Source organism: Podarcis cretensis (genome assembly GCF_951804945.1).
Source record: "Podarcis cretensis genome assembly, chromosome: 17".
NCBI lineage: Eukaryota > Metazoa > Chordata > Lepidosauria > Squamata > Lacertidae > Podarcis > Podarcis cretensis.
In genome coordinates this window covers 8494142-8520137 of record NC_137187.1, presented here as the reverse complement: position 1 = coordinate 8520137, position 25996 = coordinate 8494142, and the positions used below count along the sequence as shown (strand labels likewise).

General features: G+C 46.3%; 1 protein-coding gene across 3 annotated transcripts in view; it reads left to right on the top strand.

Moving 5' to 3' along the window:
• PRAG1 (PEAK1 related, kinase-activating pseudokinase 1) overlaps positions 1–25996 on the top strand; it is an 82299-nt gene that overhangs the window by 6389 nt on the left and 49914 nt on the right. Inside the window, exon 1 of one of the 3 annotated variants that reach the window (XM_079959156.1) lies at positions 21008–21190. The exons of 1 other annotated variant lie outside the window; for it this stretch is intronic. The gene's annotated coding sequence lies outside the window, so the exon portion shown is untranslated. Of the gene's footprint in view, positions 1–21007; positions 21191–21269; positions 21375–25996 lie in introns of those variants that run through there. One more of the 3 variants, XM_079959157.1, reaches the window with a different exon arrangement.

The following is a 25996-nucleotide window of genomic DNA, read 5'->3' as shown; positions in this document are numbered from 1 at the left end:
ACGAGTGATCACCAAAGAAGAAGACTATCTCAATTATATAAGAACAAACATACTTCATTTTTTATTCTATGTTTAAAGGAAAAGCCAGTGATGGATATAGAGAGAGAGAGAGAGAGAGATAGATAGATAGATAGATAGATAGATAGATAGATAGATAGATAGATAGATGACAGATAGATAGATGATAGATAGATGATAGATAGATAGACAGATAGATAAATAGATAGATAGATAGATAGATAGATAGATAGATAGATAGATAGATAGATAGATATAGATAGATAGATATAGATAGATAGATAGATAGATAGATAGATAGATGATAGTTAGATAGATAGATAGATAGATAGATAGATAGATAGATAGATACCCACTCCTACCAGCTTCAAGATATTCCTTAGATGTAGGTGAGGTTATTTCAGAAGGCCTATTCACTATATGAAAGGGTTGTTTGCTTCTCTCTTTCAGACCAGCTTAGGGTTATGATGTGGATGGTGTGACTAAGAATTTTGATGAAAACAACTGCTTTTGTCCTTCCTGTCGGCTGCCCACAATCAGAGAGAGAGAGAATTTGTGTGAGTGTGTTTCTTGCATCTGACTGCCCCACAGCAAAGAGAATCAAGAGGAAATATTCTCTTTGAAGTCTTTGTGCTGTGTGCTTTTAAAAAAAAAAAAAAGTCTTAAGGCAGCAGCGATGTGTTCTTCAAAGAAGACAAGCCAACTGGATATAAAAAGCACCCATGTTCTCCTATACCCACCTGTGCAGCAGACCACATGAATTTTTTACCAGCAAAGTCTAATCAAAAAGTGCTTCTAAGGAGCATCACATGGAATGGAATGTGTGTCGGGGAGGGAAGGAAATGTCTCTTGAACAGAAATTCCAGTGTATAGAAATGCCGGCTGGGTAATCTTGAAGCCATGTCCTGAATAGCATCTCTGTGCTAATTCCTCTGTCCTCAGAAAGACAAAACAGAGGACTGTAGTCTAAGATCTGGTTAGTTATTTGAAATCAATATGTGAACTTCAGCCTACTACTGCTCCTGGCCGTGTGCCACGTTCCTTCCGTCCCGTTCTGCTTCCTCCTTAGCTCTCTTCAGAAGCCTATTCCCACCACCACTCCCATCATGGAGAACCATGTAGAGAGGAGCATCTTGGGTCCTTTTCTTGGTCCCTCTTTTGCTCTTAAAGCTGTTAGGAGATCCCCCATTGCCCTCACAGGGCTACAATTCTCAGAGTTCCCCATGCAAAGGGATTGATTGTTAAACTTATCTGGAAATTGTAGCACCCTTAAAAAACACACACATCTCCCAGAATTCATTGCTGTTTACAGTTGTATCACAGCGCTTTCAATGCATGGGGTGAGAGTGTTCCTTCCCCACCACAAAATTCCATTGCAATGTAGTTAGTGGAGAGGAGTAATAATTTTGAATTACAGGTACTTCCTTGGGGTTCTGATCAAATAGAGCTGCTCTGTACGCTTTTGAAAATTTTAGCCCCTCTTTTGCATTTTTACTGTATTGCACGCTTCTTTGAGCGCATTTATGTGGAAAAGTGGGAGCCAGAGTGAAGTAATCCATAACAATTCACTTTGTATCTCCCTTGTAAATGCACATTGAGGGTGAAATGATAGATCATGAATAACTCAGATTACCCCAGGTCTGCTCACAGGGGGAAACTTTGGTTTGTTGTTGTTTAGTTGTTTAGTCGTGTCCAACTTTTCGTGACCCCATGGACCAGAGCACGCCAGGCACTCCTGTCTTCCACTGCCTCCCGCAGTTTGGTCAAACTCATGCTGGTAGCTTTGAGAACACTGTCCAACCATCTCGTCCTCTGTCGTCCCCTTCTCCTTGTGCCCTACATCTTTCCCAACATCAGAGTCTTTTCCAGGGAGTCTTCTCTTCTCATGAGGTGGCCAAAGTACTGGAGCTTCAGCTTCAGGATCCGTCCTTCCAGTGAGCACTCAGGGCTGATTTCCTTAAGAATGGATCGGTTTGATCTTCTTGCAGTCCGTGGGACTCTCAAGAGTCTCCTCCAGCATCATAATTCAAAAGCATGAATTCTTCGGCAATCAGCCTTCTTTATGGTCCAGCTCTCACTTCCATACATCACTACTGGGAAAACCATAGCTTTAACTATACGGATCTTAAATCTTGGTTACAGATTTTGGTTATTTTGGAGCCAGCTGAAGCACGAGCCTGGATCTAGATGACACACTAAACCAAACCATGGTTTCTCACAGCACTGGCGGAGGAACAGGAATGCGGAGGGAGTGGACCGCTCCTGGCACCACTATTCCAGTAGGGTGCCACACCCACAGGCAGTGCACCATGCCCCCAGAACATGCGCCATGCCCTCGGGTGGCAGGCCACGCCCCTGGGAGCGCACACCACGCCCACTGGGGGCACGAGCCATGCCCCCGCCTGCTCTCCGCCCCTGGTAGCAGAGCATGCAGCTTCGCCACTGCAGTGCAGCAAAATGGTCAGGGAGGGGAACAAAGTTGTGACCATCGCCTCTCTGGAAACCCGCATGCTTGTGGGTTCATGATGTGAACCATAGGTGCTAAATAGAATTTTACACGCTCTTTCATGACAGATTGGCCACTGTGGGTGAAGCATACATAATCGTGCCACGGTTACCTCAGACAGTACTCAAATGGTTACTTATTTTTCAGTGGTTACCCCAGTGTTATACCTATGAATTAAGGCTTCTCTCACACAACGGGGAAGGGGGTTGCTTTGTTTGTTTATACAGGGAAAAGCCTCTTTGTTGTTGTTACAGCTGAGAGCTACCACCACCTTGTGTTTACTTCTTTGTTTAGCCATTTACAAATCTCTCCTTTTGCTCAAGTAGCTAATGAGCAGCCCTGCTGTGCGGAGTTGCTGAGGTTGTTAGCATATCTTCAGAAGGAATAGTGGTTACATAGCGCTAGCTGCCATTCCTACTGAATGTCAAGCTGGTCCCAGCCTGTGGAATTTCCTAAATACATTTTCTCACCAGGAGGATCCTGTCTGATCATTCCAACCCACTCATTACATTTCCTTCATCCTTTGGTGTTGAGATGATACAGAGGCCACAGGAAGTGAGGAATCTGTATTTTGGATGTGCATATTAAGCAGAAAAAAAGGGGGGAGTATATTCAAGTTGCTTTATATAACAGTCTCACAAACCTCCCAATACAGAATACAGCGGTACCTCAGGTTAAGTACTTAATTCATTCCGGAGATCCGTACTTAACCTGAAACTGTTCTTAACCTGAAGCACCACTTTAGCTAATGGGGCCTCCTGCTGCCACGCCGCCGGAGCACAATTTCTGTTCTGATCCTGAAGCAAAGTTCTTAACCTGAAGCACTATTTCTGGGTTAGCGGAGTCTGTAACCTGAAGCGTATGTAACCTGAGATACCACTGTAGTCATTTGAGAGTTCTCTGAGGCCTAAGTGTAAAATTTAAAACATTGTACTGGGCATTGGCGTTGTGTGTAGTTGAGGTCTGTACCTTTTGAGTGAAGTTACAGGTCTCCAAAGGACCATCTTCTCTCCAGGATGTGTGTGTGTGTGTGTGTGTGTGTGTGTGTGTGTGTTTTCAAGGTCACGATTCCCAGCTCAGCATATTTCTATCCACTGCAAGTTTCAAATTGCCAGTTGCTTGAGTGATAAATACTGTTTATATAATTGGATTAACAGCTCCTGTTTGTCATTCGCTCATCTTGCAAATGTTCCTTTTGGCAAGTAGTGCTTTACTACCTGGGACTTGATGTAACACAGGTGGCGGGGGGGCAGAGTATACAAAAATACTTTGATGTGGCCTGTAGCTTCATTTGAAGCAATCAAAATGGATTCAGTTCTTCAAGAGACTGAACAAGTCCTTACCCATTCATTTTCACTTGGGAGAATTAAGATTCTGCCTGTGAATCTCCTTCATCTGCCCAGCTACCTTTCTTTCTCACGCAAGTAAGAAAGAGGTTACATTCCATGCCTCGTCCGCACCAGTTTTCTTCCCTTCTTTGATGATATTCATTTAAAAATAAATGCAAGAATGCCGAAAATTTCAGCTTTGCAAAACTAGGCGTTAGTGCACAGTGAGGCTCTGCAACTTTCTTGGGAGCAAGTCTCTTTGAAATTAATAATAATAATAATAATAATTTATTATTTGTACCCCGCCCATCTGGCTGGGTTTCCCCAGCCACTCTGGGCGGCTTCCACAGAGACCAAAAATACACTAAAATGTCACACATTAAAAACTTCCCTGAACAAAGCTTGCTTCTGAGGATTGGCCTATCAGGCCACAAACCTCAAAGGGTGGCAGTAGTTTCAGAGATAACTCACACAGGGCTGGCCCAAAACATTTTGGCACCTGAGGTGAATCTCAAAATGGCACCCCGCTTCCCCAGCAGGGAAGAAGAGTTGAGTGGAGATCTATATCAGGAACAAGGAGGGAATGACTGCAGATATTGAGAGATGAGGCCCTTCTTTGGGTGCCACCACCCACTGAGTTTTTCTTGGTGGAGTTGGTCCCCATGACATGAGTAGGATATACAAGAGCTACAAAACCGATCCATTTATATTAGCTGGAAAAACATTTTGTTTATTTTCCCAGGCTACTAGAACAATGCTCTTGCATACAGGCCTTCTGCTTCGCCACGTCTGTTTCTGTTTCTGATTTTGATTGATGTTGATTGCATTACTGTATAGTATTATGTTGTGAGCCACCCACAGGACTCTTTTGTGGAAAGGCAGGATGCAAATCTAAACATAAATGTAAATAAACAGAACGGTGCCCTTGCGCGAAAGGTCCCAGATGACACAGAAGAAGGATGGAGCAGAGAAAAATAATAGGTTTCCCTTTGAAAAGCTGTGCCTCTCTTTTCAAGGCTCCAGCATCCCTTAATTTATATACTGAGAGATGTGCCTCCTATTTCCAAAGCTCTAATACAGAAGGAAGAGGCCAAGAGCAGTTGATGTCTCCTTAAATTAGGAGCAGCGTGGCATGAGATGACTCAATATTGACATAGTTCCTGCTTCCATACAGCTGCTGCCACAGTATTTATACTAGCAGTGAGGTCTGTTCATAGTCTCAACATCATCCATATATTAATATTGTTACAAAAGGTGTCTCCCCCTCGCTCTGCTGAGCGGTAACAAGAGCCCATGGGGTTCCAGGCACTCACCCCAGGTTTGTGTTCCTTTGGAGAACTGAGACACAGCGGAGACTGTTGTAGCTTTAAGAAATGTGGTTTATTCACCCATTTACACCTTCAGTCTGCATGGAGGGAGTCCAGATCTTACAGCATGGTAATATCAAGAGGGGCTTTCTCCCCCACAGCAGTGCAGCCATGAAGTCTCCCAGCCTGCCTTCAGCCAACCTGACCAAGATGGCTCCCAGTCTTTCTTCCTCTTCCCAGAACAAATTGCTCAAAAACTATATTTTCCTGTCCACACCCAATTACCCTGGGTAACCTTCCAATACCCCTGTCTCTGTTCACACCTCTGGGCAAGGAGGAAGGACAGTTCTCTTGCATTGCCAATGGCTCACCTTGTCTTGTTTCTTAATGGTCCTAGTTTGGCCAGGTCATTTTACATAGGCTAGTCCAGGAATTCCTCTGCAGTCTGTATTTCTCCCTTCACACCCCAAACAATCAAAATCCTACCATTTATTAATTTGTAGGGTTTAGGGGAGTCCCCCCCCCAAAAAAAATCAATAACAATATACAAGTAACATACGGCTTTGCCCTGGAAACAAATATACAGTTCTACCTCAGCAACGGTGGTCTTTAAAATGAGTTTAATAATTTAATAATAATAATAATAATAATAATAATAATAATAATAATAATAATAATAATAATTTATTATTTGTACCCCGCCCATCTGGCTGGGTTTCCCCAGCCACTCTGGGCGGCTTCCAACAGAGATGAAAAATACACTAAAATGTCACATATTAAAAACTTCCCTGAACAGGGCTGCCTTCAGATGTTTTCTGAATGTCAGGTAGTTGTCCATCGCCTTGACATCCGATGGGAGGGCATTCCACAGGGCGGGCGCCACCACCGAGAAGGCCCTCTGCCTGGTTCCCTGCAACTTGGCCTCTCGCAGTGAGGGAACCGCCAGAAGGCCCTCGGAGCTGGACCTCAGTGTCCGGGCAGACCGATGGGGGAGGAGACGCTCCTTCAGGTATACTGGACCGAGGCCATTTAGGGCTTTAAAGGTCAGCACCAACACTTTGAATTGTGCTCGGAAACGTACTGGGAGCCAATGTAGGTCTTTCAAGACCGGTGTTATATGGTCTCGGCGGCCGCTCCCAGTCACCAGTCTAGCTGCCGCATTCTGGATTAGTTGTAGTTTCCGGGTCACCTTCAAAGGTAGCCCCACGTAGAGCGCATTGCAGTAGTCCGAGCGGGAGATAACCAGAGCATGTACCACTCCGGCGAGACAGTCTGCAGGCAGTTTGGGGAATCCTGAGGTTCCTTCAAAGCTTAACAGGGAGTTCCCCAAAAAGAAGGAACAGCAAGATAAGCTTACTGGAAAGACAGCTTTCAGTACAAAATCTTCCACTGCAACGTTGAGCCACAGTGCCCTGCATGTTCGCCCCCTAAGGACAAGTCCAGCCACACAAGGATGCGATGGCAGATGTGAGGAGGAGATACCACCCTATTTTGTGGAAATATTTACAACATCTAATTAGGAGGCTGCACTGTAAGCATTGGTTCATGCAATGCGTAATGAACTTAGTAAAATTCATTAGTAAGTTGGTGACGGCTTCTAGTTTAGACGCCGTTTTAAAAGGATTAGGCAAATTAATGGGGGATAAATGTATCTGCAGTTATTAGCCTTGAGAGCTGAAGGGAACATCTGTGTTCAGAATACAGATTGAGAAGAATTTTCTGAGGTCCACATTTTAAAGAGAAGCGACCTGATATAGCACCTTCCAGATTTATACATGGGCTGGAATGCAATTAGGCTTAGAATTTTGCTCTTCTGCAAATTTTGCAATACAGTTCTCAGCTAAAAGATGTACCAAAATGCACTAAAATGTGCATTTTAGGATAAAATAGATTTAGAAATGCATACACCGAAACATAAAATAGTATTTAAGTACATATTTTGTGATAAAATACATATTTAAGCATGTAAGGGTAAAGGGTAAAGGGGACCCCTGACCATTAGGTCCAGTCGTGACCGACACTGGGGTTGCGGCGCTCATCTCGCTTTATTGCCTGAGGGAGCTTTGCCTGTGTGCTTTGGAACTGCTAGGTTGGCAGGAGCAGGGACCGAGCAATGGGAGCTCACCCTGTCATGGGGATTTGAATTGCCGACCTTCTGATCGGCAAGTCCTAGGCTCTGTGGTTTAACCCACAGCACCACCCGTGTCCCTTATTAAAGCATGTAGTTAAATACAGTTTCCCATATGGTCCATTAATCTGCCATTTGTTCTTAATGCAAAAATATCACCAAATGGACTTATGTGGCACAGACTGAAAACAGACTGATCTGTACATCCCAAGTTCAAAAGCCCTGTACTTCTAAAAATCACATGGGGCAAGCAGAGGATAACCTTTGCCTTCATATCCTTGTTACAAACTGCCCAAGATATCTGCCAGAGCACAGCTAGAAACTGAAAATGATGGACTAGATGAATTCTTGGTATGATCTTACAAGGATTATCTTGAATTATTATACAGTATTAGTTTTAGATATTGTATGTCCTGGTAGTTTAAAATGTTCTGTTCTGCTTCGCCTTTGGAAACTGTGTGTATTAATCTGACCTTAGGAGGACCAGAGAAATCTGATTATCTTACAGCAAATTTTCACAGAGTTAAGCACCCAGCTATGATCAACAATCTCATCCACTGCTACTACCCCACAATTTAAATTCTGCTTTTTGAGAGGTCCACAAAATCCTCATGTTGAATATCCGATTTTATATGCAAGTAAGTATTTTTCTAAAATTATATGTTCACTGAAAATCCTAAATTGACTACCGGAGAGTAAATTGTTGTCTAGTACTTTGCCTTTGCAGTGGAAGTAATTAGGATCCAGAATGTGGCACCAATGTCACAAAGAGGCACAGAAGTGCTTATCTGACAACCCAAACCTCTGTTGCTGGCAGGTTATAGTAATCTGGCTCGAATAAAGAGATCTTTGTTGAAATAATCAGCACCACCCAGGTAGGTACACATACTTGTCCCTTGGTCTTGGTGTTGATGGCCAAGAACAAAAAACCCCCAAAAAACATTTCTACTGCATCTGCATCTCTGTCGTCAACAAAAGTGCTTGATGGTTCTTTGTTCTGGATAAATGGAATAATGCTTAATCCGCAAAAGTAAATAAAACCAGCCAATGATGCCAGAATTGGATCCTGTAACTTCAGTTACCTTCATGTACTGACAAAAATATTGTCTGAACTCATATAGCTGCCTACACACTATGCCTTTAGCGCGTATTCAGAGCACACCATTTTCCTCAAAGAATTCTGGGCACTATGGTTTGTTGAGGGTTGCCTGGAATTGAAACTCTGTGAGGGGGAAATTGCAGTGGCCAGAATTCTTTGAGGGGGGAAATGTGCTTCTAATGCGCTTTAAAAGTAAATTGTGCACACATCCTAAGTAACCATTTATTCAACAGGCCTACTGTGTAATGATTACTAGTCGAGAAGGTAGGATTCCTCTCTTTGCGAAGCCAGAACACAGGAGGAAATCCAGCAGCCTCTATAGTAACTTGGATGCAGCCCAAGGCCAATCTTTCCCAACCTAGTTGTGATGGCCTGGGATTCGGACTCAGAGGCTGAACCTGAGGAATCCCAGCCTGCACAGGAGTCCCCGCCTCCAGAACCAGCTGAGCCGGGGCTGGAGCCTGAGCCTGAAGGGTCCTCACCTGTGCTGGATCCTCAGGTGCAGGCATCAGCTGAAGCTGCTCTGACCCCTGAGGTGATGGAGGACCCATTGCCTGCAGGTGCTCCACTCTCAGCCCCGTCAGGGGAAGCTGAGGTTGCCTCTGGGTCCGGTAACCCTCCAGCCTCTCCTGAGCTGCAGAGGCTCAGGGCAGAGAGGCGGAGGGAACTAAGTTCCCGCAGGAGGAGTGCTCGCCTCCAGGCCAGGAGAGGCAAGTCACCTGTGCACCGGGGCCGCCCTATGCCTGGGGGCAGATAAAAGCCAGCCAGCCCCAGTCCCAGGTTGCGGGAGCAACATTGTTGGTAACCTGTTCTGGCCAGCACCCTGTCCTGCTCCTCTGCCAGTGTTCCTGACCTCACCCTACTCCCTGCCTTGGAACCCCTCTTCAGCCTTGATGGACGGCCTCCATACCCCACCCTCGACCTCGGACTGGACTCGGCCCTCGCCGCACGGTAACCCCCCCGGGACCAGCACACTAGTGATCTCCAGATATTTTAGACTAAAACTCCTATCGGCCCCACTAAGCACAGCCGTGCTGCTTGGGGCTGATGATACGTGTTGTCCAAAACATCTGGTGGCAGAAACTCCAGCTCCTGGGGGTCAAGCCCAATATTTTTGGGGTGGGGGCTGAGTCCCCAATGCCCCAAAAGCTCAGAGGCGAAGCACGGAGCCAAACATGGCGCAGCTCCAGTTGCTGGCTCCTTCGGCTCCTCCTGCTGCCGCAGAGGGAAGGAGAGTCAAACCAGCCTCCCACCTGTGGCGAAGTCAGGAGGAGATGGAAGAGGAGCTGCCGGCCATTGAAACCACGTGGCCTCCATGTTCGGCTCCGTCCCCAGCTCCTCCCAACATCCTGACATCATGTGCGTGATGTCACACACACCCATCGCCCTTGCAAGCTGGCGCCTCTGTCTGGTGGGCACCAGGTTGCGTGTGATGACCTGGGACTCGGACTCGGAACCAGAGGAGTCTCAGTCCGCACCGGATCCTCTGCCTCAGGCGGCATCGGAACCAAGTCTGGGGACTGATTCTGAAGAGCCCCAGTCTGCACAGGTTCCCCTGCAACAAGGACCAGCTGGGCCGAGTCAGGGGCCTAAGCCTGCCCTGGCTCCAGATGCGGGGATTACCTCGTTGCCTTCGGCTGGGCAATCACTTACAGCTGCTCCACTGCTAGTTGGGCCAGGAGAAGCTGAGGCAGCCTCTGGGTCTAGTAACCCACCAACGTCTCCTGAGCTGCAGAGGCTAAGGTCTGAGAGAAGGAGAGACCTGAGTACTTGCAGGAGGAGTGCTCTCCTTCGGGCGAGACAGGGAGGTGAGTCACCAGGGGATCAGGACCGGGGGCTGTCGGACACCCGCTCCAGGTTGCGGGAGCAACATTGCTGTTTGCTAGAACCTGCCTGTGACCCTGTGCCTGACCTAGCCTGGTTTCTGCCTTGTGACCTGCCTTGGCCCTGTCGGATTGACACCTCACGGAATCCTTGGATTCGGGACCGGACCTGGACCACGTTGCTCGGGTTTACCCCCAGGCCCAGCACATTGAGGAAGGTTAATCTAGATTGTGAAGCCATGGGGTGCCCCCTCCCAGACAAGACACTGTATTAAGACAATCTGATGTTTACCTGGAAGGAAGTCCTACTGAACTCAGTGCAGCTTCTTGCCTCCCCTGCAAGAAAATGGCACAGGACTGCAACATTAATTTCTTTAATATGATTAAATATTAAATGGTACATAATTAAATGTTATGCTAAATTCTGTTAGAGGACTCTGGAATCTTGGTTTCTAAACCACGGCGATTAAAAATTAGTATCAAACTTGTCCATTGCTCCAAGTCACTAGCAACAAATTTAAAACACACATGTAAGTAAAAATACATTACAACCTAAGCACATTTACACAGAGCATCACACACACCCAATAACAGCAGCAGAAAGCAGCCAGTTGCCATTGTCGCTGAGCACTAGACAAAAGCAGCATTGTCCCCTCATTTTTGAAGACATATTTTATCCTAGGCACCAGTCCCGTGCCATTCTGTTTGTGGGCTTTTTGCCAGCTGTGATCAGGAATGCTGTCTGAAGCAAATGACAATAATTGGGATTTGCAAAATGGCCAGTTCTTTTCAAAAAGGGAAAATGCGGCACAAAAAGGCTCATCTGTTTATGATCCAGCCCTCCAGGCCCTTCCAAGTTAACACACGAAGACAAGCGTTTTTATATGACACAGCTCTATTTGGGGGAGACTCAGTGACTTAATGGGGGGAATACTTTCCCTTTTTACGCTCCTTTGCTCCATCCTTTGGAGGCCGGCCTTCTAACAAAGCCCTCCTATTGTGAGAGGCATGATGGCGCAGCTGCAGGTGTCCTGGTAGCGACACAGGACAAAGCCCATTTGTTAATCAGCCGTGTCACAAGGCCCGTGGTCCCCTTCTCCAGGCATCGCCACAGCCTTCAAAAACAAAATCTACACATTCGGTCAAAAGACCTATTCTCCAAGGATTTCTTAGCAAGTACTGTCCCTGGGGTATGTGTATGTAAAAGCAGGGGTCTGTCTGTGCCCCAGTGCCCAGATCTGGCTCCTGGTCAGCTTGGCGATTCTTTGAAAGAATCTGTGTGGAGACTGTTGAGGCATTAAGAAGAAGGGGGATGGCTTCCTTTTAGCCCCTTTCAAGATAAAGAAGCCACCATCAAAACTCTTTTGATTCCTAGAATGGATGGGTTACACCAAGTTGACGTTATTCATTCAGTAATACTACATTTATATTATATTCATTCAGTAATACTCAGTAATGTTATATATTCAGTAATAGTAACATTATAAAAAGTGTCATTTTTGTGCGTGTGCGCACACACTTAATCGTAGGTTGCTTCAAGACTTTTGGGTAACAAGTCAAATACAGTGGTATCTTGGGTTAAGAACATAATTCATTCTGGAGGTCTGTTCTTAACCTGAAATTGTTCTTAACCTGAGGTACCACTTTAGCTAATGGGGCCTCCCGCTGCCGCCGCGCCGCCACTGCCCAATTTCTGTTCTCATTCTGAAGCAAAGTTCTTAACCCAAGGTACTATTTCTGGGTTAGCGGAGTCTGTAACCTGAAGCGTCTGTAACCTGAAGCGTCTGTAACCCGAGGTACCACTGTAAATAACAACAGCAAACAACACCTTGCATTTTCTCTAACAAAATCAATGTGGCATACATGCCCCACTTTTATCTTCAGAATAAAATAGTCTTAGCGCCCATCTGAGTTCCGGCTGGGAAAAAGACCCTGGTCTTGTGTGATCTCAGGTTTGTTCATGATCTTATCAATATTTGTATTATTGTCAGCACTGGTTAGTCACTTGTCACTGTAACCATTTTGATTTTAAGTATCTATAGCTGTCTGCTCATTTTTTACATTATCTTTCCCTCCGACCTCAATCTTCTTCATTCCCTCAACCACTTGGGTACAAACTGCTGATAGTTTAGGACTTCACATCATGCTCCTGATGAAGGAGACTTTGGTCCATGGAATCTTACATGCCATATTGACATTGTTCGTCATTAAGGTGCCACAATTGTTCTTGAAAAGTAGGCTAGGCTGAGAGACAGAGTTGTTGTGGCTGGATTTGAACCCAGGTTTCCCCCGTCTAAATCTGACACTATAACCACTGCACCACACTAGACAGAAAGCATTTTACTTAAGGTGGTTTACAGAAAAAATCATGAGAACATTGTCATAACAATGCAGCTGAATCATTTAAAACCCAACACAGCAGAGTCAGCAGAAAAGTGGCTTTGAGTCAGTGATTTTAACAGTGCCATGGGTTTGGCAAAATAAGAAGGCTTTAACTTCCTCCCTCAACCTAAACCTTGGATAGAGAGAGTTCCATGGCCAGCCCTCCACTGTGGACAAGCCCCTGCTGCAACCAGCCACTTCCCAAATAAATAGCAAAGAATCAATGTTGGGGTGAGGATGGAGAAAGAGGTCTGCTGGACCACAGCTGCCTAAATCCGTGATCTCAGGAAATGGAAGTGTCTCTAGAAAAGCTCCCCAAAGTCCACACTTGGGTAATACCTTTATTAAAGGTAAAGGGACGCCTGACCATTAGGTCCAGTCGTGGCCGACTCTGGGGTTGCAGCGCTCATCTCGCTTTATTGGCCGAGGGAGCCGGCGTACAGCTTCCGGGTCATGTGGCCAGCATGACTAAGCCGCTTCTGGCGAACCAGAGCAGCGCACGGAAACGCTGTTTACTTTCCCGCCAGAGCGGTACCTGTTTATCTACTTGCACTTTGAGGTGCTTTCGAACTGCTAGGTTGGCAGGAGCTGGGACCGAGCAACGGGAGCTCACCCCATCGCGGGGATTCGAACCGCCAACCTTCTGATCAGCAAGAAGGTAAACGGCGTTTCCGTGCGCTACTCTGGTTTGCCAGAAGCGGCTTAGTCATGCTGACCACATGACCTGGAAGCTGTCTGCAGACAAACGCCGGCTCCCTCGGCCAATAAAGCGAGATGAGCGCCGCAACCCCAGAGTCGGCCTAATGACTAACGACTGGACCTGATGGTCAGGGGTCCCTTTACCTTTATTACATTCTTTAGATTAAATATTGTTCTATTCTTATTCTTTTTGAACCATAATTGTTTTCAAATTGCCTCTTACACGTTATTATTTCCCAATTTTTACATCTTAATCTCTATGTTCGTTTTGTTAATTGTGTGTACTCAAACCCTACTAGTGAGTTCACTACTTTACATTTTTTCTGTAAGTACAACATAAATGGTTCCCAGTCTTTTTTGAATTCTCTATTGTCTTTTCTCTAAATTTCCCCAGTTAGCTTCACTATTTCCGCATAGTCCATCAGTTTTTCTTGCCATTCTTCTTTAGTTGGTATATTGTTGTCTTTCCATTTTTGGGCTAGTAATATCCTGGGACCTTCTGCATGCAACTCAAATGCTCGGTCACTGAGCTGTGGCCTTTCCTCAGTTTTGGCAAGTGGTATGTCATGTACGTAATAATGTCTTATCTTATTCCTTACCACCCAAAGACAGCCTAGCTTTCTGCCAGTCCAAACAATACACATGTGCCCATTTCCACTGACTGTCCAATGCTGAAAGGTGAAGATAAAGGTAAAGGACCGCTGACAGTTAAGTCCAGTTGCAGACGACTCTGGGGTTGCGGCACTCATCTTGCTTTACAGGCCAAGGGAGCCGGCGTTTGTCCACAGTTTTTCCGGGTCATGTGGCCAGCATGACTAAGCTGCTTCTGCCGCAACGGAACACCGATACCAGAGCAGCGCACGGAAACACCCTTTACCTTCCCGCCGGAGCGGTACCTATTTATCTACTTGCACTTTGATGTGCTTTCGAACTGCTAGGTTGGCAGGAGCTGGGACTGAGCAATGGGACCTCACCCCGTTGTGGAGATTCGAACCGCCGACCTTCTGATCGGTAAGCCCAAGAGGCTCTGTGGTTTAGACCACAGCACCACCCACGTCCCTGTCCCATGCTGAAGGCCTGCCCAAATTCCAGCAACCCAGAATTCCAACAATCCCTTTTATTGTCACAATAATCCTGTGAAGTACCTGTGAGGCTGACCAAGATCACCCAGTGAACTCCAATGACTGGGTAGCGGCTTGGACTCAAAAACAAGTTCAACACGCTTATTAAACCCCACCGCTTCTGATTGATGGCTTAGTGAACTGAGGGTTAGGCGGAGGACAAGGGGTGTTTGTGAAGCTCAGCTTTTCCTCAGAATTTTCAATTGTTTAGCAAGCTTTTGGTTCCTATTTTTTTATATATAAAGAAATCTCTGCAGGTCGCTTTGAGACACTTGTTAAAAGCCATGAGTAATATCTTAACAACAACATACACCAAGAAGGACATAAAATCCATTTGTTATTCATATTAATAGTATAAGTCACGAAAGTACTTCAGCAACAACAACGCTGGGATTCAATCCATACAATTTATTTTGCCCTGTCTTGATAAAGGGTTCCATGGAGATGAGCTATTTAATATTCATAAAGCTTTCTGCACACAGATGTTAAAGAAAGGCTAGAGTGATTAATTGATTGGCCACTGTTGAGCTAGCGTGTAACTGGAGAATTACCTTTGTTGGAGTAGATTCAGAAGCCATTGGAAGGTTTTGTCAGGAATCTAGTAAATAAAAGATTCCCATGTCTTAATGACACAGTAGTGTTATTGTGCCCAGTGGTTCAACAATTTATCTGGAGAACTAAAGGCAAAAAGGCAAGATGTGATATTTCTATTTCAGCATCCTTTCAGTGAGAGAGATGGGGAAGATTTGCCGTCGTTGTTACACCATCACAGTGGCAGCCACAAAAACCAAATAATAAAGGGTGGTGTGGGGAGGTAGGCATTAAAGAGACTTCAAATATTGATTCTCGAAGTTAGTGGGGTTTAATTGTCATGGCTTCACCCAGAGTGCCAGGGGAATGGTAGCTTTGTTAAGAGGCAGAGAACTCTGCCAGAGGTCCCAGCTCCTACACAACAAATAAACAGGTTGGAACCACTTGACACTCTTGGCTCACTCCCAAAAAATTTCCGGGAATTGTAACTGTGTCATGATGATACATATCCCTAAAAGACTGTTTCCCAAAGTTTCGAGAGCTGAGTCACATTCTTTTTATTTTCCTTGAGTGAAATTGAAGGCACACTTTGTTCCTACCTCCCACAAAGGCTTTACATTTTTAGAGTGTGCATAATAATAATAATAATAATAATAATAATAATAATATTTGTATCCCGCCCTCCCCGGCCAAAGCTGGGCTCAGAGTGGCTAACAACAAGTAAAAATAGCACAGCGTACATAAAATCACACAGTCAGTTAATTAAAATACATTCTAAAATCAAATCAGAATCAAATTAATGGCAACCATTGGGTTAGAGTTCTGTGAGGATTACAGAAGGAGGGGGTGGGGTCAGACTGTGCTTTGGCCAAAGGCATGGTAGAACAGCTCTGTCTTGCAGGTCCTGTGGAAAGGTGTCAAGTCCCGCAGGGCCCTAGTCTCTTGTGACAGTACATTCCACCAGATCGGGGCCATGGCCAAAAAAGTCCTGGCTCTGGTTGAGGCCAGCCTAACCTCCCTGTGGCCCAGGATCTCCAAGATGTTTTTATTCGAAGACCGTAAGGTCCTCCATGGGACATACCAGGAAAGGTGGTCCCATAGGTACGAGCGTCCTAGGCCATTTAGGGCTTTAAAGGTTAAAACCAGCACCTTAAACCTGATCCTGTACTCCACCGGGAGCCAGTGCAGCTGGTATAGCACTGGGTGAATGTGATCCTGTGCCAAGGACCCTGTAAGGAGTCTCGCCGCGGTATTCTGCACCCGCTGGAGTTTCTGGGTCAGTCTCAAGGGCAGTCCCACGTAAAGTGAGTTACAATAATCAAGCTTGGAGGTGACCATCATGTGGATCACAGTGGCTTGGTCAGGGCGAGAGAGGTAAGCAGCCAACTGCTTAGCTTGGCGAAGATGAAAAAATGCCGCCTTTGTTATAGCTGCAACCTGCGCCTCCACAGAAAGGGAGGTGTCGAAGATTACACCCAAACTCTTAATGGACAGCGCTGCCACTAATTGCGCCCCCGCAAGAGATGGGAGTTGGCCCCCCAATCCCATATCATCGTGACCCAGCCAAAGGACCTCTGTCTTCAAAAGATTTAACTTCAACCGACTCCCATGTAACCATCCAGCCACAGCTTCCAAAAGTGAGAATTACTCTAGGGCAAGCCCCCATTTTGTGCAATTCCCCCTAACTAGAAGGAAGGAAGCTCACAGAAGTGATTCATGCATCATCTCAAAGGGAGACACCTTGGAGGGCAGGTAATTCTGCTACACTTCTGTATCAGGAATGAGGCAAGCTCAGATCAGCAAATGCAAAGAAACAGGGGGCTGCCTTCTCTAAGGGCAGGTACTGTGAGCTCACAGAGCTTTTAATTACTTCATTAACCGACTTTATTTGTAATGATGCACTAGCAGTTCCTAGAAGAAGGCATGGATGAATCGGTTCATTTCAGTTTCTCAATTTTCCTGTCTTAAATTCAGTTCTCCATTTTTCTGCAGCACTTAAAAAGAAAATGTCATGAAAATTCATCAGCAATTTATTGCAACTTTTTCCTAACATGTTGTATGCAGTTTGGGCTCCCATGCAGATTTTTGCAAGCTCTTCTCTCTAATATAATTTTTTCATGTTATTTGAACTAATGTATGCATTTTAATGCACAATTCCCCCTAAGACAAATTTCCCCTGTGTACACATTGGTTGAAGAAGTGCAACGCAACATTCAGAGAAGCGTGAATTTCATAGGATAGCTGTGTTCCATTCGCGTATTGGTTTGATGAGTACAAAATAGGTAGTCTTTAAAATACAAACAAAATCAAATCCCTCCCCCATCTCCACCCAGGAGTACTTGGTTTGAAGCAAAGCCTGTTGAACTCACTCAAAACTCATTTAAATCTGTAGTCTGAAGAGGCAGCTGGCAGCTACATTCACATTTACTTTCCCCCCACCTTGTTCTTTCATCTTACTCATTTGCAATTGCTTCCAAAATTTGCCCTTCCAGATAACAAAGTACAAAAACAAGGTATTCTGTTCTCTGATCCCATGGGGTTGTTGCGTCTCCCTGAAAAACGGCATATGAATCAGAATATTTTATTTTTAGGTTTTGCTAAAACAAGCAGACTCTCTCCTCTTGCTGCTGACGTGCCCCTTTCCTTCCTGCTAAATTTCTAAGGAAATACTGGGTGAGTACATACATACAATGACATAGATTTCTAACTGTGAAAACTACAGTACTGCCTGTTTTCAAGGATAACTAATGAAGGATACTGCTCCGAAGGGAGAAGGTATGGGTTTATACCTAGACAGCATCTTAAAAAGCAGAAACATCGCCTTACCAACAAAGGTCTGTATAGTTAAAGCCATGGTTTTCCCAGTAGTGATGTATGGAAGTGAGAGCTGGACCATAAAGAAGGCTGATCGCCGAAGAATCGATGTTTTTGAATTATGGTGCTGGAGGAGACTCTTGAGAGTCCCATGGACTGCAAGAAGATCAAACCTCTCCATTCTGAAGGAAATCAGCCCTGAGTGCTCACTGGAAGGACAGATCCTGAAGCTGAGACTCCAATACTTTGGTCACCTCATGAGAAGAGAAGACTTCCTGGAAAAGACCCTGATGTTGGGAAAGATGGAGGGCACAAGGAGAAGGGGACGACAGAGGACAGGATAGTTGGACAGTGTTCTCAAAGCTATCAGCATGAGTTTGACCAAACTGCGGGAGGCAGTGGAGGACAAGGGTGCCTGGTGTGCTCTGGTCCATGGGGTCACAAAGAGTTGTTGTTGTTGTTGTTGTTGTTGTTGAGTCGTTTAGTCGTGTCCGACTCTTTGTGACCCCATGGACCAGAGCACGCCAGGCACTCCTGTCCTCTACGAAGAGTTGGACACGACTAAATGACTAAACAACAACATAGGTTTATAGGGTGTTCATAGTTACAGCTGCAATTGAAATTTTAAATAATAATGACAAAACATAGATTTCCTTGCAACTGCATGTTTTCATATAAGGCTACAAAGATTCCTCCATTTAATAAAGTGCTATCTTTGCATCAGTGGTGTAAAAAAAGATGTATGTGTGAGGGGGGACTCTTGAAAGAAATGTTAGGTCCCTCCAGCTGTTGTAGGACTACAACTCCCATCATCCCTAGCTAACAGGACCAGCAGTCAGGGATGATGGGGGTTGTAGTACAACAACATCTGGCGACCCAAGTTTGAGAAACATTGTGTGCTTATTGCATTGGTGGAGGTAGACAAAGAGGGAGAGTTGACAAAGGGATGCTGAAAAAAACAGCATGCCAGGTTGTCCTTCACAACTTTGGATTCAAATGGTGTTTGGGTCGGCTGTTTGTGTGCTTTTGTATTTTATGATTTGATTTCCCATGGAGAATGGGGAGGAAGGCAGGGCTTTGTGTCATATCTTGGATATGCCCACAGGAACGGTGGGTGTCAAGTGTGAGAGAAGAACAGCATCCATTGTGTGCGGATACTGCCCTGCCGTTTTGCAGTCTTCGTCCCTGAGCAAGTCTTTTTCAGAGCACTGAATTTTTATGGGGGTGAAATGGCTGCTGCTATGGGCCACCTTATGGGATGTGGGTGGCGCTGTTGGTTAAACCACAGAGCCTAGGACTTGCCGATCAGAAGGTCGGCGGTTCGAATCCCCGCAACGGGGTGAGCTCCCGTTGCTCGGTCCCTGCTCCTGCCAACCTAGCAGTTCGAAAGCACGTCAAAGTGCAAGTAGATAAATAGGTATCGCTCTGGTGGGAAGGTAAATGGTGTTTCCGTGCACTGCTCTGGTTCGACAGAAGCGGCTTAGTGATGCTGGCCACATGACCCGGAAGCTGTCTGCGGACAAACGCCAGCTCCTTCGGCCTATAGAGTGAGATGAGTGCCACAACCCCAGAGTCGGTCACGACTGGACCGCCTTTATGGGCCGCCTACAAAGCCAGTGCCCCAGAAATGGCAATGAGAAATTGGCCAGGAGGGCAGAGACAGATTTCATATTACCGCCTGCAGGGCAGCCACCCAACCAGGAACAACAGGGGCTAGAGGCTAGGACTCACTAGCTGTTGCCCAGGCAAGGGAAGCGAAGACACCTCAGCCCCAGCCTGAGCTCTAGGCCTTGCTGGCTCCAGTGGCAGTAGCAGCAGATGAGCAGAGTTGGACCCCTGAGCATGCCTCTGCCCTACAACGCGTACAGTAGAGAGGCAGAACAGAAAATGGCTAAGTGGTCCATTTCTGCTTCTGTCTCACCCACCTGCCCTCTGCTCCTTCCCTGTGAGGAATGTTTTTCCTGAGTCACCACTTTTTCAGGAAGGAACAGGTGTGCTGTCTCCCCCCCCCCCCCCTTTGCCAATTCCCCACTTCCTCCTCCTTTCCTGGGATACAGATATGAATAACTATTTTTAAAAAAGCAAAGGGCATGTTAAAGATTCCACTGCCGCCTGGAGAAAACCGCTCCCTGGGAGATTACTGATTTTCAAAAGCCCCTTCAGTCAGAGGGAGAAAGCCAGAAAACCGTAAAGTAGAAATGACAGAAGGAAGCCCTTAGATTTGTGTATATATGTCTGTAAATTGGTATATGCAGATTTGCACCTTATGAGCTTTTTTACTGGATTTTTAAGTACTTAGCAGTACCAGTGAAGGCAGGTATCTTCCCCGTTTCTGAAAACTGGGGGACAGGATTCAGAAAGTGAAAACCACTGAGCATAGGAGCCAATTCAATAACCCCAATCTAGATTAAGGATGCTACAATTTTCTTGAAATTACAAGAAAGGAGATCTGGACTTAACATTAGGAAGAACTGTTCTCAACAGTGGAACTGTTTCTCTCAGGTGGTTGTGGCTTCTCCTTCCTTGTCTGTCAGAGATGCTTTTGTTGACATTCCTGCATCGCAGGGGATTGGATTGGATGACCCTCAGGGTCCCTTTCAACTCTACAATTCTATGGTTCTGTTATTTTAAAGAAAAGGAGAGGTCTCCTTTGGTCCTGAGACCTCCTCACAGTGCTATTTAAGAGTTGTTGGGTGAATGAAACCCTTGTGTTCTGTTGCTTGCAAACTGAGCAAGGAGGAAACGGGGGGGGGGTGCTCAAGAGGGGAAACTGGGGAAGGAGGGTGCAGAGGAAGATGAGTTATGGGGTTACAGGGTGCGCTGGGGAAAGGAATCTAAAAAGGGGGTGCAGAGAGAAAAGGGGGCAAGGGAAAAGAGGGGCTGCAGAAAGTGTGTGTGGTGGAGAAAATGAATGATAGTGGGGGGGGGGTGTTGTACCTTGCTGTGGTGCACCTGCGGGGTGACACTCAAAAAAAGCCAATTGGGTGTGAAGAGAGGTCGGAAGCACCTGTGGCGAGGCCGAGAAAGGCGAGGAGGGGATTAACCGAGACCCTGGCAGGGAAAAAAAAAAGGAAACGCTCAGATGGCAACAGAAATGCAGCGAGGCGCCTCCGTCCGAGTTCCTGAAATGCAAAGGCGGCCCTCGGCATGTATAGCATTGCATGTAAAAATCTCTCCCTGCTCCGGGCAGCGGGATGTTTGGGGAGGGGGGAGGGAGGCGGGCTGCGAGAGGAGGGGCGATTTTGCGGCAGGAAGAGGAGCTGCCGCTGCTCCCTGCAGCCGGGAAATCCTCCTTCGCTTGCACAAAACACACACACACACACCCTCGGCTTTGCCCGGGCGGCGATCCTTGCTCAGCCGGTGGAGAAGGGAGGTCCCCCTTTGGCACGCTAGGAAGGCTTGGTTTGATGGCGCTGCAGCCGGGAGCCTGGGAGGTAAGAGTTTCCTTCCTCGCCGCCGCCATCCTCCTCCTCCTCCTCCTCGCCTCTTCCATTCATTGCTGGGTTTGCAGCCCCAGCAGCTGCGGGGTCCGGGTTGCGGCGCCGCAAAAGGGGGAAGCGGAGTTTCCTCTGCGCCGCTGCTCCCCAAAGTGACGTTTGTTCATTGATTCGCAAGCAGGTAGGCGCGCTTGCTTCCTTTTGCGCCGCGTGAGAGCTTGCAGCGCGAGAAACTTTCCCCTGCAACCTGGGGTGTGTGTGTGTGTTTGTGTGTTGTGTGTGTGTGTGATCGGCCTCGGGGGGGCTCCCATCCGAGGCCGAGAGAGCTCATGGGAAGCGGGGACTCGCTTCGCCCAGCAGAAACGGCCATGCGCCCCTCGCTTCCTTGCTCCTGGACGCGCCGCTTTCCTGGAAGAGTCTTGCAGGACTTCGAGCTTTCCTCTCCGTGCATTTGGCGTGGGTGCTTTGCTCCGCGACGCTTATACACACGTGTTGCGTGTTCCCCACCCCCGCAGCTGTTCCACTCTCTTCCGAGGTTCACGTGGCGAGCGCCGAACAACAGTAAGCAAGGGAGCCTTTTGTTAAAGGCTTCCAGGGGGTTGCATTGAACTGAATGCAGTGCGCTGCGTTTCGTATCGTGAAATGTGCCCGGCAGAGCAGATGCTTGGCCGATGGAAGTCGCCGGGCATTTCTTGCCAGTAAGTTCCCTGCAACGTTACGAGGTTGGCGTGGTTCGGCTGTTCCAGGGGCGAGGTTTCCCTTGGGTGAGCGGGGCAATCGTATTTCCTCCGAAGCACATGGCTTGCTAAAAAGCAAAGAAAAAAAAAAAGCTCTAGTAGCGCTGCCCAGACGTCTGACTGGACCTTGATCTTTCCAATATCCTGTGCTTTAAAAACCAGATTCCTCATAAGCTGTATAAAAGACGAGAGAGGGTTTTACGGAAAAGCTGTGAAAGTCCAGACTGTAATTAGATATGGTGCAATAACCGTATTCCACATTTCTTTCAACTTGGCAGTGTTCCTGATCCTTTCCCATATGCCTGTTGCAGGATTGCAGAATATACAAGTTGGTTTCTTTCCCTTGGTGTTTTTAGACTGCAACCCGACTCGCGGTGCCCTGGAAGGAAGTCCCATTGAACCCAATGGGTTTTATTTCTGGGTGTACATGTTGCTGGATCACTGTTCCCTTTTAAAAGTTGCCAATTTCCTTGACTCTTCAACTACTGCTGCTTGTCAGCCTAACATTTTACAACTGCGAGTACAAACATTGTTAGTGTTTATTAATTACCAAAGAACCATATTATTAATGTTTTGTCAGACCTTTACTAAGTGTGTGCCCCAGAAAGGCAAATAGAGTCCACCGTGGGTGGATTTCCTGTAGGGGCATGATGCACCTGTTATTGCTACCTGTCTGAGACTGCAATAAGGGAGAGGAGGGTGAAATACTTGACAGGCCCCAGGTCACGCCTAGCGGGCTGCATTTAGGCTAGGGAATCACAAGCTGCAAATCTGGTGTTACTGATCTTATACAGAGGACTCAGCTATACAGCTGCAAATGAAACATTTTAAGTGTGTTGTAAAGTGCGTTATACAAATGTGACATTAGATGGCGCTGGTGAGCTATGACAAATTCAATATATTTTTCAAAACTTTTTTTTTTTAAAAAAAAGCATTTTCACAACGTTATTTTTTTGCTTTGGGTTAAACCACAGAGCCTAGGACTTGCCGATCAGAAGGTCGGTGGTTCGAATCCCCACGACGGGGTGAGCTCCCGTTGCTCGGTCCCTGCTCCTGCCCACCTAGCAGTTGGAAAGCGCATCAAGATGCAAGTAGATAAATAGGTACCATTCCAGCGGGAAGGTAAACGGCATTTCCATGTGCTGCTCTGGTTCGCCAGAAGCGGCTTAGTCATGCTGGCCACATGACCTGGAAGCTGTCTGCGGACAAACGCCGGCTCCCTCGGCCTATAGAGCGTGATGAGCGCGCAACCCCAGAGTTGGTCATGACTGGACCTAATGGTCAGGGGTCCCTTTACCTTTACTAGATTCCACCAGAGTGTTTTGAAGTCAGTGCAGTGATCCCAGGGAATACCCTCCCCCCCCCAAGCCTGTGATTGTGATCATTGGGCATGATCCAAGTGAAGCTTAAGTACACTTGGATTTCATTGATTCCATATCATAGAATCATAGGGTTGGAAGGAACCCTAAGGATTGTCTTGTCCAACCCCCTTCAATGCAGGAATATACAGCTGTCCCAAATGGGAGTTGAACCTGCAACCTTGGCGTTATTAGCACCATGCTCTTACCAACTGAGCTAAAGATGCCGGAAGATACGGAGAGCTCAGCAGGTTCTTAAATCCCCCATGAATATTTGCTTAAGATGGATTTTACCCCAATGTGTTAGGATTCAGATGATACCTGGATAATTGACTGCAGCTTGCTTCTGGACTTTAGACGGCAATCCTCACTGAACACAGGGGGACTTATTTCGGGATAAGACATACAGAGAACTGCACTCCTAATTTCCTGCATTGTGGAACTGGTCCAAATAAAGTTGGTCCTGCTTCAGCCTCTTTGAAATCAGTGGGACTTAGTTGATTTCAGTGGGACATAATTACAGTTATTACTTGCAGTGATAAATAATAATTTAAATGTTGCTGCAGGCAGAGGGCCTTCTCGGTAGTGGCACCCGCCCTGTGGAACGCCCTCCCACCAGATGTCAAAGAGAAAAACAACTACCAGACTTTTAGAAGACATCTGAAGGCAGCCCTGTTTGGGGAAGCTTTTAATGTTTGATGGACTGTTGTATTTTAATATTTTGTTGGAAGCCACCCAGAGTGGCTGGGGAAACCCAGCCAGATGGGTGGGGTATAAATTAATGATGATGATGATGATGATGATGATGATAATAATTGCTGAAAATATAATACATGGGATCACTAATTGTAAATTATTTACAGTGACAAAAATGCGTCCAACTTGACTGACATTCCTTGAAGGTGCATTCTGGTAACATACCTGGAAATATAATGTGTTGGCTTGATATTCATAGGATTCTTAGGATTTATGTAGCTGTTGTTGCTTCATACAATGTCTTCCATTGTATGCAGTGGTAGAACTGTGTGACTTTCTCACCATGGGCGAGAAAACTTGAGGAGCATCCTTTAGGAAGTTTTCCTGTACTGGGCCCATTGAAATCTATGGAGTTGCACAAGAGTAACCATGAACATCTGTGCAGCTCTCATTGATTTCAATGGGTCTTGTTCAAAAAAACTTCTGGGGGAATTGTGCTCACACTAATATAGGTCCAAACCTGTGGTATTGACTGATCATTTACTTTGCAGAACTTCATTCGTTTTCATGCCAACTTTTCAGTATTTGAATAATAGCTATTAATAAATATACCGTATTTTTCTGTCTATAACACTCACATTTTTTTCTCCTAAAAAGTAAGGGGAAATGTCTGTGCGTGTTATTGAGCGAATGTGTGGTCCCTAGAGCCAACTGGCCCGAGTGCAGGGGCAAAAATCAGGCAAAAATCAGATCGCGCAGAGGAGGGGAAGCTGTAGAGAGGAACCTGCATTCTGCCTCAGGGTCTTACTGCCCACCCTCTTCTGTTTTCGGTTGCTGTGTTTGCTCACACGCAACAAAGAGCAGGGAAATCCCCTGCCCTCCTGGCAAGCAGAGGGAAAGGAAAAGATCGCGTCCTTCCTTCTAATTCCTTCCTAGTCACACTGTGCACAGGCTCCAGCCCACCCGGCTCAGGTTCCGTCGGAGCGCAGCCGACAGCCACCGCCTCCTCCTCCCCGTGCTGCTGCTGCGTCCAGCATTCTAGGGACTCGCAGGCAGCCGGAAAACATGCAGGTGGGGGGGGCTGGCTTGGGTGGGGGGGAAAAAAACTTTTGCCTTCCTTTCCTCCCTCCCGTTAAAACCCTCTCCTGCATTGTTAGCCAGTTGCACACCCCTCTCGTGCTCTTTGTCCCTTCTGTGTTTTTCCTCCCCCCCCCCCACTTAAAACGTGGTTACAAAGCACAGATCCACATGGATCCTCGGGATCTTTGCATTGGGTCACCCCAAATTCACCATCAGATCACATAGCATGTCCATGGCTACAGCCTGCACCAAAAAAATCACGCACCCACTGTTGCCTGGGGCTGCAATGGTGCAAAAACATGATTACAAAGCACAGATCCACATGGATTCTCAGGATTTTTGCATTGGGCTACCCCAAACTCACTGTCAAATCACATGTCTGTGGCCGCAGCATGAAGCACAAAAATGATACATCCACTGTTTCATTCAGAATTTTTTTTTTCTTGTTTTCCTCCTCAAAACTATGTGCGTGCTATGGTCAGGTGCGTCTTATAGAGCGAAAAATATGGTATGTTTTGTAGGTGGCTTAGAATAGACTCTCAGTTTGGAGGATTTCTGAAGGAGGAAAGCTTTAATGAAACAAGAAACAAAAATGTAACTTGCATCTCCCTTGCATATTACCCATTGTATGAGCCATATTTTAAAGCTCAGCATAAATTTACATTTAAAGCATGGATTTGATTATATTCCCAGCTCCAAAATAGCCTGATTATGCAGATTTGGCACAAAGATGATACCAGTTAAAATGTAAGTCGGCCAGGAAAAGTTACATTAACACTGATAGGGGTAGGGAGCAATCAGTATCTGAGCTGTCAGTATAGAAAATCAGTGTATATATTTTTACTGGGCCTGCAAGAGTGATTCATCGCTGATGGGATTAGGAATGATACGAAAAGTGAAAATTGTAATGAAATGGCACTTTGAACAGGGTG